Raw genomic sequence first — 14,891 nt, forward strand, 5'->3', positions numbered from 1 at the left:
CACTATTCACCCCACTACAACAGATTCCTCAATCCCTTGTCCAGACTGAAGAAATTCCTATGGGCTTTGAAGAACCTCAAGCTTCTCTTCTTACCGTACCTGAAGCAATTCCAGGCACTAGTGCTGATGCTCATGCCACTGAAGAGATGGAGACCCAGGCTGCCACTGAAGATATTGGCACTGAAATTCCTCAGCTTGTGGCTCCTGAGAATGTGATTCCTGAAGCTATGAAGGCATTGACTGATACTCCTTAGCCCAAGCCGAAGAATCCCTTCTCCAAAAGGCAAAAATTCAAGGTTGGTGACTTCTTTCACGAGCATGTGTTCTTCACTGATTACACTCCATATGACTATGCTCGTCTTCGAAGGAAGCGTTTCTGGACTGCCAGCCAAGCTAACTTCTACTCTTCACTGCTTTTTGACAAGGACAAGATCTTTGACCATGAGCATATTCCTCATGTAGACATGGAATCACTGTCGTGCTTCACCCTAATCCTCAGTGTTCTTCATGGTGTTGGGCTGCTAAACTTCTGCACCGACATCGTAGACTGGAATGAGGAACTAATTCTTCAGTTCTACACCACATTGCACATCACCGGCAATGATGAAGATGTGAATTCATGGCTACTAGATTGAATGACAGAAAACACTCACTTCAAAGCACCGGCCTCTGAATTGCTTCATGCCCTGCCTGTCAGTCCTCCCCTTGAAGGTGTGCCGCTCATCTACCATGAACCTGAGCTATCGGATCACTATATGCAAGTGTTGATGAAGCCGCTGAAGCCTGGTCAAGCCCCTAGAACCAAATTCCTCGTGAAGGAATTGTTGTATGTGCCTCGAACCATCTATCGCATTCTAACCAAGACATTGAGTCTAATCAAAGGCCACGACTCTAACAAAGAAGAATTCGTTGGCATCATGAAGAATTTGCTATTCAACATCATTCATGGAGTTCCAATCAACTACCATGATTTCTTCATGAGGACTCTAGCAAACATTGCACTGTCACCTTTTGAGTTGAAGTCTTATGCTCCCTCGATTATGAGATTCCTCAGATCAAGGTCTTCAATCAATTACAGGGCTGACTTTCAGAATCATCTCAGTTACTTGCCGCCCATTAAAGATGACTCTACCACTCATGACTCTGCCGCCAATGCTTCAAAGCAAAATCCTCAAGGCACAACTCCAAGGGTGTTGACTGATTGTGAGCTTCTCCTCAGTCTTCACCAGAAGGTCGATCGCAATCATAAATGGGTCAAGCGTCAGTTTGGTTCAATTCTTCATAACATGACCATCACTCAGAATTCAGTGAAGAAGAACCATTACTACCTCCATGAAGTATTTGATCGCACCTGGGCTGTTCTGACTCATCTCTACGGTGAGTGTGGGAGTCCTGGATTAGGGGGTCTCTGGACAGCCGGACTATCTCCAATGGCCGGACTGTTAGACTATGAAGATACAAGATTGAAGACTTCGTCTCGTGTCCGGATGGGACTCTACTTGGCGTGGAAGGCAAGCTAGGCGATACGTATATGGATATCTCCTCCTTTGTAACCGACCTTGTGTAAACCTAACCCTCTCCGGTGTCTATATAAACCGAAGGGTTTTAGTCCGTAGGACAACAATCACAACATACAATCATACTATAGGCTAGCTTCTAGGGTTTAGCCTCTCTGATCTCATGGTAGATCTACTCTTGTACTACCCATATCATCAATATTAATCAAGAAGGACGTAGGGTTTTACCTCCATCGAGAGGGCCCGAACTTGGGTAAAACTTCATGTCCCCTGCCTCCTGTTACCATCCGGCCTAGACGCATAGTTCGGGACCCCCTACCCGAGATCCGCCGGTTTTGACACCGACATTGGTGCTTTCATTGAGAGTTCCTCTGTGTCATCGCTGTTAGGCTTGATGACTCCTACTATCATCGATAGCGATATGGTCCAGGGTGACACTTTTCTCCCCGGAGAGATCTTCGTATTCAGCGGCTTTGCACTGCGGGCTAATTCGCTTGGCCATCTGGAGTAGATTGAAAGCTACGCCCCTGGCCATCAGGTCAGATTTGGAAGTTTGAACTACACGGCCGACATCCGCGGAGACTTGATCTTCGACGGATTCGAGCCACAGCCGGGCACGCCGCACTGTCGCGATGGGTATGACCTAGCTCTGTCACCGTACAGTACCCCAGAGGCCGCGCCTGCATCAGTTCCGACTCTTAGCTCGGAGCCAACTGCGCCAATCGAGGAAGGGTGGTTAGACACCGCCTCAGGGGCTGCAGTCTCAACAACGATCGAGCCAAACACCAGCATAATCCTCTGCGCAGCCTGTGACACCAAGGTGTCGGACCCTTTTTCTGAGTCCGAACGACCCGCGCCCCTGCCAATCGAATCCGATTGGGCGCCGATTATGGAATTCACCACCGCAGATATCTTTTAGCACTCGCCCTTTGGCGACATTCTGAATTCACTAGGTCTCTCTCTTTGTCAGGAGAGCCCTGGCCGGTTTATGGCCAAAAGGATCGGGATGCGGACGACGAAGAAATTCAACGCCCACCCACCACCCACTATGTAGCCACTGTCGATGATTTAACCGACATGCTCGACTTCGACTCCGAAGACATCGACGGTATGGACGACGATTTAGGAGACGAACATGAACCAGCACCTATAGGGCACTGGAAAGCCACCATGTCATATGACATATACATGGTGGATACACCCAATGAAGGCAATGGCGACGAGATAGCGGAGGATGACCCCTCCAAGAAGCAACCCAAGCGCCAACGTCAGCGGCGCCACTCTAAGTCCCGCCAAAGCAAAAGTGGTGATACCAGCACAGGAGATAATAATACTCCGGACAGTGTCGAAGACAACAACAATCCCCTCCAGCAAGACTTAGAGCAGGAGGATGAAGGAGCCAGCTCTCCTGAGAGAGCGGCAGATGGAGAGGAGGAGGATGACAATTACATCCCCCCCTCCAAAGACGAGGCAAGCCTCGGCGACGATGAATTTGCCGTCCCAGAGGATCCCGTCGAACAAGAGCGCTTCAAGCGCCGGCTTATGGCCACGGCAAATAGCCTGAAGAAAAAGCAGCAGCAGCTTCAAGCTGATCAAGATCTGCTAGCTGACAAATGGACTGAAGTCCTCGCGGCCGAGGAATATAAACTCGAGCGCCCCTCCAAGAGTTACCCAAGGCGCATGTTACTACCCCGACTGAAGGAAGAAGCGTATGACGCGGCTGATCGGCCACCTCGTGGCCGCGATAGAGAGGCATTCCAGCCAAAAACTCAGCCTCCACCCCAACACCATTCAAATAAAAAGACATGGGGAGATACGCTAGACCTGCAAGACATGTTGGGGGACAAGGCAAAGCATTCAAGATCGATCTATGGATCACGAGGGCGCACCACTCTGCGAGACGACAAACGTCATGCCGGATACAGTAAAAGCAAACCCGGCCGGGCCGAACACAGCGGGCAAGACCCATTCGAGCTGCGTCGAGATATAGCCCAATACAGAGGCGCCTCACACCCCTTATGCTTCACAGACGAAGTAATGGAACATCAATTCCCAGAAGGTTTCAAACCTGTAAACATTGAATCATACGACGGCACAACAGATCCCGCAGTATGGATTGAGGACTTTCTCCTCCACATCCACATGGCCCACGGTGATGACTTACACGCCATCAAATACCTCCCACTAAAGCTCAAAGGACCAGCGCAGCATTGGCTTAACAGCTTGCCAGTGGACTCCATTTGCTGTTGGGAAGATCTGGAAGCCGCATTCCTCGACAACTTTTAGGGCACTTATGTGCGCCCACTAGACGCCGATGATTTGAGCCACATAATTCAGCAGCCAGAAGAGTCGGCCAGGCAATTCTGGACTCGGTTCCTTACAAAGAAAAATCAAATCATCGACTGTCCGGATGCGGAGGCCTTAGCGCCTTTCAAGCACAACATCCGAGATGAGTGGCTAGCCCGGCACCTTGGTCAGGAAAAGCCGAAATCTATGGCAGCTCTCACGACACTCATGACCCGCTTTTGTGCGGGAGAAGATAGCTGGCTGGCTCGCAGTAATAACCTCTCAAAAAACCATGGTACCTTAGATACCAAGGGCGGCAATAGTAGGTCACATCGCAACAAGCATAAGCGTCACATTAACAGCGAAAACACTGAGGATACGGCAGTCAATGCCGGATTCAAAGGCTCCAAACCCGGTCATCGGAAAAAGCCATTCAAACAAAGTACGCCGGGTCCGTCCAGCTTGGACCGTATACTCGATCGCTTGTGTCAAATACACGGCAACCCAGACAAGCCAGCCAATCACACCAACAGGGATTGTTGGGTGTTCAAGCAGGCCGGCAAGTTAATTTCCGAAAACAAGCACAAGGGGCCGCATAGCAATGACGAGGAGGGACCCCGGCAGCTGCACACTGGAGGACAGAAGAGGTTTCCCCCGCAAGTGCGGATGGTGAACATGATATACGCAACCCACATCCCCAAGAGGGAGCGGAAGCGTCCGCTCAGGGACGTATATGCGTTGGAGCCAGTGGCCCCAAAGTTCAACCCTTGGTCCTCCTGCCCGATCACCTTCGATCGCAGGGACCACCCCACTAGTATCCGTCATGGAGGATTTGCCGCACTGGTCCTAGACCCAATCATCAACGGATTGCACCTCACTCGAGTCCTTATGGACGGCGGCAGCAGGCTGAACCTGCTTTATCAGGACACAATGCGCAAAATGGGTATAGACCCCTCAAGGATCAAACCCACAAAAACGTACTTTAAGGGTGTTATTCTAGGTGTAGAGGCCCATTGCACAGGCTCAATTACACTGGAAGTGGTCTTCGGATCCCCGGATAACTTCCAAAGCGAAGAGTTAATCTTTGATATAGTCCCGTTCCGCAGTGGTTATCATGTGCTGCTCGGGTGAACCTCATTTGCTAGATTCAATGTGGTACCACATTATGCATACCTCAAGCTCAAGATGCTAGGACCACACGGAGTTATTATAGTCAATGGAAACACAGAGCTCCCTCCGAACAGAGGAGCACACCGCGGCCCTCGCAGCAGAAGCGCAAAGCAGCCTCTCAAGGCAATCAACCAGTTCGGCGTTTCAAAGCCCGGACACCTTCAAGCGCGCTCGGGGCAATCAGCAAATAGACCACCTGGCGCGATGTGAGCTCATGTAGCAATACGGCGGCCACCCCAATCCCATCCCAACGGCGATATTCGTGCCGCGCGTACATAATTATGCATTAAAAATACCATGCGCACGGGTGGGGAGGGGGGCACAACTGCGGCACGCCCCAAAACGCGGCCTAAACCGCACTAGGGGCTTCCCATTTGGTTATTTTTTCTTTTTTCAGGACCTTAATCTTTGAAAACACTGACCGGCAGCACTATTGCCGAACACATGATGCAGCAACCAAGGAGGCAGACATCTACGTTATACAACGGAATTCCCAGGTTGATCTCCGATTTCATATCATCCCTCAGCTCGCCCTTGGAAGGGACTTAGTCCTACTTTTTGCTTATCGCACTATCTGTATCACTCTGCTTTAACGCAGCTTTTTAATAAACAATGCATTACATTACGACCATTATTGCATTATATATATATGTGTGTGTGTTCATTAATGATGCCTTGCAACCGTACACTTTGGTACGGCCGATACACCAGGGGCTCACGTACCCCACAATGCGGTGTGAAAAGTCCGAACACTTTCACAAGTGCGGCACCCCGAACTTATAGCATTATATGCATCAGCTCCGAATCATGTCTTTGGTCAAATGTTGGGTTTGCCCGGCTCCTATGTTTTGGTACCTTACGTTCCGCTCTATCGGCTAAGGTAGCGCTAGGAGAACTACTGCGATTGTGCCCCAATTCTGCCGGGCTGAGCACCTCAGTAGAGAAAGCTAAAACTGACTGTCATGATAAGGCAAGAGACTGGTCGCTGTTCGGCGAGGTTTTTTCGAGTCCCTAAAGACTTATGCCGCTTAGGGCGAGGGGCCGGCCCTGTCCGGCTTAAAGGCGTGTATCGCGCCTCGAATTCAGCCTTCCGAATACCAGGGGCTTCGCCGAAATTTAAAATTATAGAATTCTATGGCTAAGTGAGAGTGATAAAGCAATATTAGTCCAGTTGCCTTGTTCGTTGTGCTGAGCACCTCCCTCGAAGGACCCAAATATGGGAACAAGAGTGCTCAGGTTTATCCCGAACACCCCAGCACTAGCGGCATGAGGGCAGAAGCCAAGGACTAGCCATCTCTCAGATTGGATAAATAGCCAAACAGAAGGTAATATTTTAAATTCAAACAAGCGTTGCATGGCGCATATGAAACAAGTTTTCATAAATACAGGATAAAACGAGCAAGTTTACTCAAATATTACATCTTTCGAACACTCATCCGCGATAAGACGGGCACCCGGCAGAACACCCTCGTAATACATCTCGGGGTGACGGTGCTCCTTGCCCTCCAGGGGCCCCTCCTTGATCAGCTTCACAGCGTCTAGCTTGACCCACTGCATTTTTACACGGGCGAAAGCCCAGCGTGCACCTTCAATGCAGACGGATCGCTTGACGACCTCCAGCCGTGGGCAGGCATCCACAAGCCGCCTCACCAGGCCGAAGAAGCTGTTCGGGAGGGCGTCGCCAGGCCACAGCCGGACTATAAAGCCCTTCATGGCCTGATCGACCGCCTTATGTAGCTCGACCATCTGCTTCAGCTGGTCGCTCATCGGCACCGGATGTTCGGCCTCAGCATACTGAGACCAGAACAGCTTCTCCGTCGAGCTTCCATCCTCGGCCTGGTAAAATTGTGCGGCATAGGACACACTGCGGGGCAAATCTGCGAATGCTCCTAAAGAGCTCCGAATCCGGGTAAGTAATCGGTAATTTACTTTTACATGCTTGCTTTGCATATATAAAGCCTTACCCGCCGCTATCTTCTTCATCGTGTCGATCTCCTGGAGGGCCTTCTGGGCCTCGGCCTTGGCACTCTTTGCACTCTCAAGGGCCGCGGCAAGCTCAGACTCTCGCGTCTTCGAGTCAAGCTCCAACGCCTCATGCTTTGTCACGAGAGCCTGGAGGTCTTGCTGCACCTCGCCCACCCGAGCCTCGTGCTTCTCTCGCTCGGTGCGCTCCTTGGCCGCTGTATCTTCAGCCTTGGTTAGCGCTTGCTTCAGGGTCGCCACCTCGATCGTGGCCCCTGGCAAACATACAACGATCCTGTCATTTTGCAATCGCGTCCTTTTTATATATACACATCTATAGACGGGGTATTACTTACCCTTGTTCCCCTCGAGCTGCCTCTTGGCAAGGCCGAGCTCTTTCTTGGACCCCTTGAGGTCCTGCTTCAGTACGGCGACCTCCGCAGTTAGTGCGGCGGACGCCAGCAGCGAAGCCTGCATATGCATATTGACATACTTATATTAGACTCCTGCGATATTATTTGATCCTCTGTCCGGCTTTTCTTTGTAAACACCGAACAAAGCATCAGGGGCTACTGTCTATGCGGTAATATTTCTACTACATTTTAAACACGCTTACCTCAAAGCCTGTTAGAAGGCTGGCACAGGCTTCAGTCAATCCGCTCTTCGCGGACTGAACCTTCTTGATCACTGCACTCATGATAGTGCGGTGCTCCTCGTCGATGGAAGCACTGCGAAGCGCTTCCAGCAGATGGTTCGGTGCCTCTGGATGGGCGGAGGTCGCCGGCACAAGCGTTTTGCCCCCCTTAGAAGGAGGCCGCCTGCCCGAGTCCGGAACCACTGGAGGGTCTGGCACGGTGTTCGGCTGAGGGCCGAACTCGGAGCTCTCGGGGGCCCCGTCCCCGCGGCTCCCGAAGTCCGGAAGGTCGCCTTGAGGCGCCTCCGGGACTATCTCCCCTCGATCTAGTGCCTCTTGAGACAACACCTTGGCGTCGCCGGCAGGATGAGGGGAGGTGGCGGTCGGGACTGGATCGCTATCCATGTCTGGCGAGCCTAGGGAGCCGTCCGATGATACCTCGAGATTGGCTCGGGGCGGCCTGCACAATTGAGTTCGGCGTTAGGAAAAGTAGTGCAACAAAGGAATCATATGGGTAACTTTGGTATCCAAATACTTACGATCTCCCCGGGGGCTTGGCCCTGGGCAACCACTTGTCTTCGCTTTCGTCGGCGGCGGTGGAGCTGTCCGGAAGGAGAGTTCTTCCCTTCTTGGACCCTCCGGCCTCCCCAGTTGGGGCGGCCTTCCTTTTCTTATCTCCCCCAGTCAGTGGGGGAGCATATTCTTCCTCCTCCTCGTCTTCAGGGGAAGAGTGCTCCGCACAGTCATCGGACGGTGAGTCCGACGACGCCTGGCGTCGGGAACTCTTTCGAGTTCCCTTGGCCTTCTTGGTCTTCTCCGGCACCTTATAAGGGGCCGGAGTCATCATCTTCGCCAGAAGAGCATCTGCGGGGCCTTCGGGCGAAGGAGCCGGACAGTCGATCTGTCTGGACATCTTCTGCCAGTCCTGTCAAAGGTCCGGGAGTTTAGATCCCGCATAGAGTCAATCTATATAAAATATAAGTATCCTGTGAAAGGTAAAGCAGCTTACCGCACTAGCTTGGCGCTTCGCGCTAAATCCGCGATCCTCATTGATAGGGGGAGGGACCTCGGCACTTTTGAACAGAACCCTCCAGGCATATTCATGAGTCTTGTCGAAGAGCCTGTTCAGAGTCCGGTGCTGCGCCGGATTGAACTCCCACAAGGTGAACTCCCGTTGTTGGCACGGGAGTATCCGGCGGATGAGCATAACTTGGACTATGTTGACAAGCTTGAGCTTCTTGTCCACCATGTTTTGAATACATGTCTGGAGTCCGGTCAGCTCTTTCGAACTACCCCAGGACAAGCCCTTCTCTTTCCAGGAGGTGAGCCGCATCGGGATGCCGGATCGGAACTCGGGGGCCGCTACCCATACGGGGTCGCGCGGCTCGGTGATATAGAACCACCCCGATTGCCACCCCTTTATGGTTTCCACAAAGGAGCCCTTGAGCCATGTTATGTTGGGCATCTTGCCCACCATGGCGCCTCCGCACTCCTCCTGGCGGCCACCCACCACCTTCGGCTTGACGTTAAAGGTCTTCGCCCATAAGCCGAAGTGGGGCTTGATGCAGAGGAAGGCCTTGCACACGACGATAAATGCCGAGATGTTGAGGATGAAGTTCGGGGCCAGATCGTGGAAATCAAGGCCGTAATAAAACATGAGCCCCCGGACGAAGGGATGGAGAGGGAATCCCAGTCCGCGAAGGAAATGGGTGAGGAATACCACCCTCTCATGGGGCCTGGGGGTGGGGATGAGCTGCCCCTCATCTGGGAGCCGGTGCGCAATGTCGTCGGGCAGGTATCCGGCTCTCCTCAGTTTCTTGATGTCTCCCTCCGTGACAGAGGAGACCATCCACTTGCCTCCCGCTCCGGACATGGTTGGAGAAGGTTGAGATGGAAGTGAGGACTTGGGCGCTAGAGCTCGAGTGTGCGGGAGCGGATGAGCAAAGGAGGAAGAAGGCATGGATAGAAAGGTGAATCATTATCCCTTTATATGGGCGGACAAAACTAAGCGTCCCCACTTTCCTGGTAAAACTCGCTTGTCCCCCAAGCTCCGCAATTGATAGCGTTGTTGGGTTACCCATGCCCGTATTGATGAGAATCCCATAATAAGGGGACACGATCTCTGCTTTGACAAGACGTGTCGAAAAACTGCCTCGCATTATGTGCGGGGCTGGTTAAAAGAAATGGTTCGAATAATCACCGGGCCATGACATAACGTCATTAGATCTGCGAAAATATTATTCTCTCTATGGTGGAATGTGGAACTTATTTTGCAGGGTCAGACACTATCCTCGTATTCAAATTCTTCTGTGATGTATTCGGAGAAGGAACCCGCCTTGCAATGCCGAAGACAATATTGCGCGTCGGACTCATCGTCATTGAATCCTGGTTCAGGGGCTACTGTGGGAGTCCTGGATTAGGGGGTCTCCGGACAGCAGGACTATCTCCATTGGCCGGACTGTTAGACTATGAAGATACAAGATTGAAAACTTCCTCTCATGTCTGGATGGGACTCTACTTGGCATGGAAGGCAAGCTAGGCGATACGTATATGGATATCTCCTCCTTTGTAACCGACCTTGTGTAACCCTAACCCTCTCCGGTGTCTATATAAACCGAAGGGTTTTAGTCCGTAGGACAACAATCACAACATACAATCATACCATAGGCTAGCTTCTAGGGTTTAGCCTCTCTGATCTCGTGGTAGATCTACTCTTGTACTACCCATATCATCAATATTAATCAAGAAGGACGTAGGGTTTTACCTCCATCGAGAGGGCCCGAACCTGGGTAAAACTTTGTGTCCCCTGCCTCATGTTACCATCCGGCCTAGACGCACAGTTCGGGACCCCCTACCCGATTTCCGCCGGTTTTGACACCGCCAGTGAGGATGGCCTCAAGAAGATGGGCTACAAGAAGGACTTTGACTGGTCTCAGCCACCTTCAAAGAAATTCAAGAAGTTCAAAGTTCCTCACTTGGTGGCCAGCACTTATTCTTCATCGCGCGAGACTGGTGAACATGAAGATTTGGACAACACTGCGGCAGAGCCTACTTCAACAACCGGCCCCAACAACGATGGTGCTCCTCCATCGACTTCGTGATGATATTCTTCAGGGCCGTTAGTCCTCACTTTTCGTCCCTTTTGGTCATTCGATGACAAAGGGGGAGAAATTTGAGTTAGTCTTCAAGCGGGTCTATTTATATGGATGTTTTGTTGCTAAGTTGCAACTCTCGTTCTTCTGAAGATTTGTTGGATTGAGTTGTAAACTTAAGTCCGATGGTGGTCTGATACTTTTTGCTATGTTCTTCTGCATGATATTTCCTCATGTATGATAATGCACACATGCTGAATTACATCCGCCACCATATTTCATCATGCATTTCAAATTCTTCATACCATATGTTAAATGCGTGTATGAATTACAAGATATAGGCGGGTCTCCATGATTCTACTCTTCAAATGTGCATTGCTTCAAAATCAAATTCCTCACTATGCACATCTTCAGGGGGAGTTTCTTCTATATCTTGCAATCAAATTCCTCAATATCAGTATTTACACTTCATATGTATATCTCCGTTGAAAACTTAACCTATATTGTCATCAATCACCAAAAAGGGGGAGATTGTAAGTGCATCTAGTGCCCCTTAGTGATTTTGGTGTATTGATCACTTATAGGTTAAGGGACTAATGTATTTGTGAGAGTACACAGGTCTATAAGTCTATGAGAAGTTTGATATTTACAGAGAAAGTCGACCCCTAAAAATGAATGTCTTCAACTGATATTGAAAGTGAAGAAATTGGTGTGATCCTGAAGACTTGGTATTTATGCGAGGAACATCAAGCATGAAGACTTTTGTTTTTTTAGTTTCATTTTCTCCTTCTTGAGTCATAGGAAACACTGTACTATTAAAGGGGGCCGAGGTAAAACTAAGGAAAAGTTTCCAGGTGATGCTCATCTCAAAATCCTACACCTACCAATCCCTTCGAGTGAAGCCATTGGGAATCTCATATAGTTCAGTCAATTTCTTCAGTCACAGAGACGAAGATCTTCTGGTCTCTGAGGAATTTCTTCTCGCTGAGGAGTTAGGAATTCGCCAGTGCAGATTGCCTACAAGTGAGGAACATGATAGCCCTAGGGAATTTCAACCTCAAATTTCCGACCGTTGTTGTGCTATGCACTAGCTGTCCCAAAATATCTACCCACCTAACGATCAAATCATTGAAGGGCATTTATGTATTATCATGTCGGGCTGCTCCCTAAGCTATAAATAGCCGCCCCTACAACCACTAGCTAGTTGGCTGCTCCACGAGAAACTGACACTTGTCATTGAGAGCATCCCATCCTCCGAGGAATTTGAGCGAAAATTATCAAGTGAGGGAAAACCCAAAACCCCAAACCAAACACCTACAAACCCAAAGTGATTGAGCATCACTGAAGAGATTGTTCCTTTGTGGAACCGATGCTTGTTACCTTTGAGGACTGTGCATCCTCCAGACGGTTAGGCGTCATGGTCTAGAGCATCCAAGAGGAAATTGTGGATCGCCGAGTGACCGAGTTTGTGAAGGTTTGGAAGTCGCCTGAAGACTTACCACCAGTGATAGGACAAGGTCTGTGTGACCTTAGTTCAAGGAGAATACCGTGAGGACTGTGTGCCCGGGACAGTGTGTCCTCGGGTTTGAATACCTAGCCGCTCCAATCAGACGTATAACTGTCACAACAGTTGGAACTGGTCTACCAAATCATTGTTTTCACTGAGCTAACTAGTTCTATTTCCTCAACCCTTTCATTTCCTCATTTGTGTTTGTTGCACCTGATCGTTACTGTTTTAAGACTTTGATTGAAGACTTTCCCAATTTCCTCGGCTCAATTTCTTCAGTCAGTTTGTCTTCAGCCTACTTATCCTGTGTTTACGCTTTCTGTACTCTGTGCTTGTTTTTCATTTCATCATGATGACTGTGCTACTACTCCGTTATGTCTGCACCTGAGTACATATTCCGCTGCAAGTAGTTCTTTGCTTAGGAATTTCCTCACCCTGAAATTTCTCAGTGAACAATTCGTAAAAATCGCCTATTCACCAACCTCTAGTCGACTTAACGCACTTTCAATGGGTATTGTCCATCACATCATTCTCCCAATGATGTGATCCCGTTCATCAAATGACAACACATGTCTATGGTCAGGAAACTTAACCATCTTTGATTAACGAGCTAGTCTAGTAGAGGCATACAAGGGACACTCTGTTTGTCTATGTATTCACACATGTACTAAGTTTCTGGTTAATACAATTCTAGCATGAATAATAAACATTTATCATGATATAGGGAAATATAAATACCAAATTTATTGTTGCCTCTAGGGCATATTTCCTTCAGTTCTGAATGTCATGGAGCAGATGAGATGTTCCAGGAGTTGAAGTTAATATTTCAAGCAAATGCCCGAATTGAGAGATATGAAGTCTCCAATAAGTTCTATAGCTGGAAGATGGAGGAGAATAGTTCTGTCAGTGAACATATACTCAGAATGTCTGGGTATCACAACCACTTGACTCAACTGGGAGTTAACCTTCCTGATGATAGTGTCATTGACAGAGTTCTTCAATCACTACAAGCTACAAAAGCTTCATGATGAACTATAATAAGCAAGGGATGGATAAGACAATTCCGAGCTCTTCGCAATGCTAAAGGCTGGCATTTAGAAATTAAGAAGGAGCATCAAGTGTTGATGGTTAACAAGACCACTAGTTTCAAGAAAAGGGCAAAGGGAAGAAGGGGAACTTCAAGAAGAATGGCAAGCAAGTTGCTGCTCAAGTGAAGAAGCTCAAGTCTGGACCTAAGCCTGAGACTGAGTGCTTCTACCACAAAGGGACTGGTCACTGGAAGCGGAACTGCCCCAAGTATTTGGCGGATAAGAAGGATGGCAAAGTGAAAGGTATATTTGATATACATGTTATTGACGTGTACCTTACTAATCCTCGTAGTAGTGCCTGGGTATTTGATACTGGTTCTGTTGCTCATGTTTGCAGCTGAAAACAGGGGCTGCGGATTAAACAAAGATTGGCTAAGGACGAGGTGACGATGCGCGTGGGAAATGGTTCCAAAGTCGATGTGATCGCCGTCGGCACGCTACCTCTACATCTACCATCAGGATTAGTTTTAGACCTAAATAATTGTTATTTGGTGCCAGCGTTGAGCATGAACATTATATCTGGATCTTGTTTGATGCGAGACGGTTATTCATTTAAATCAGAGAATAATGGTTGTTCTATTTATATGAGTAATATCTTTTATGGTCATGCAACCTTGATGAGTGGTCTGTTTTTGTTGAATCTCGATAGTAGTGATACACATATTCATAATATTGAAGCCAAAAGATACAAGTTTAATAATGATAGTTTAACTTATTTGTGGCATTGTCGTTTAGGTCATACTGGTGTAAAGCGCATGAAGAATCTCCATGTTGATGGACTTTTGGAATCACTTGATTATGAATCACCTTGATGCTTATGAACCATGCCTCATGGGCAAGATGACTAAGACTCTGTTCTCTGAAACAATGGAGCGAGCAACTGACTTGTTGGAAATAATACATACTGATGTATGTGGTCCAATGAGTGTTGAGGCTCGCGGCGGGTATCATTATTTTCTGACCTTCACAGATGATTTGAGCAGATATGGGTATATCTACTTGATGAAACATAAGTCTGAAACATTTCAAAAGTTCAAAGAATTTCAGAGTGAAGTGGAAAATCATCGTAACAAGAAAATAAACTTTCCACAATATGATCGTGGAGGTGAATATTTGAGTTATGAGTTTGGTCTTCCTTTGAAACAATGTGGAATAGTTTCGCAACTCAAGCCACCTGGAACACCACAGCGTAATGGTGTGTCCGAATGTCGTAACCGTACTTTATTGGATATGGTGCGATCTATGATTTCTCTTACTGATTTACCGCTATCATTTTGGGGTTATGCTTTAGAGATGGCCGCATTCACATTAAATAGGGCACCATCTAAATCCATTGAGATGGCACCATATGAATTGTGGTTTGGCAAGAAAACTAAGTTGTCATTTCTTAAAGTTTGGGGCTGCGATGCTTATGTGAAAAAGCTTCAAACTGATAAGCTCGAACACAAATCGGAGAAATGTGTCTTCATAGGATACCCAAAGGAGACTGTTGGGTACACCTTATATCACAGATCCGAAGGCAAAATATTTGTTGCTAAGAATGGATCCTTTCTATAGAAGGAGTTTCTCTTGAAAGAAGTGAGTGGCAGGAAAGTAGAACTTGATGAGGTAATTGTACCTGCTCCCGAATTGGAA

Source organism: Triticum dicoccoides, chromosome 3A, assembly GCF_002162155.2.
Source record: "Triticum dicoccoides isolate Atlit2015 ecotype Zavitan chromosome 3A, WEW_v2.0, whole genome shotgun sequence".
In the NCBI taxonomy this organism is placed as follows: domain Eukaryota; kingdom Viridiplantae; phylum Streptophyta; class Magnoliopsida; order Poales; family Poaceae; genus Triticum; species Triticum dicoccoides.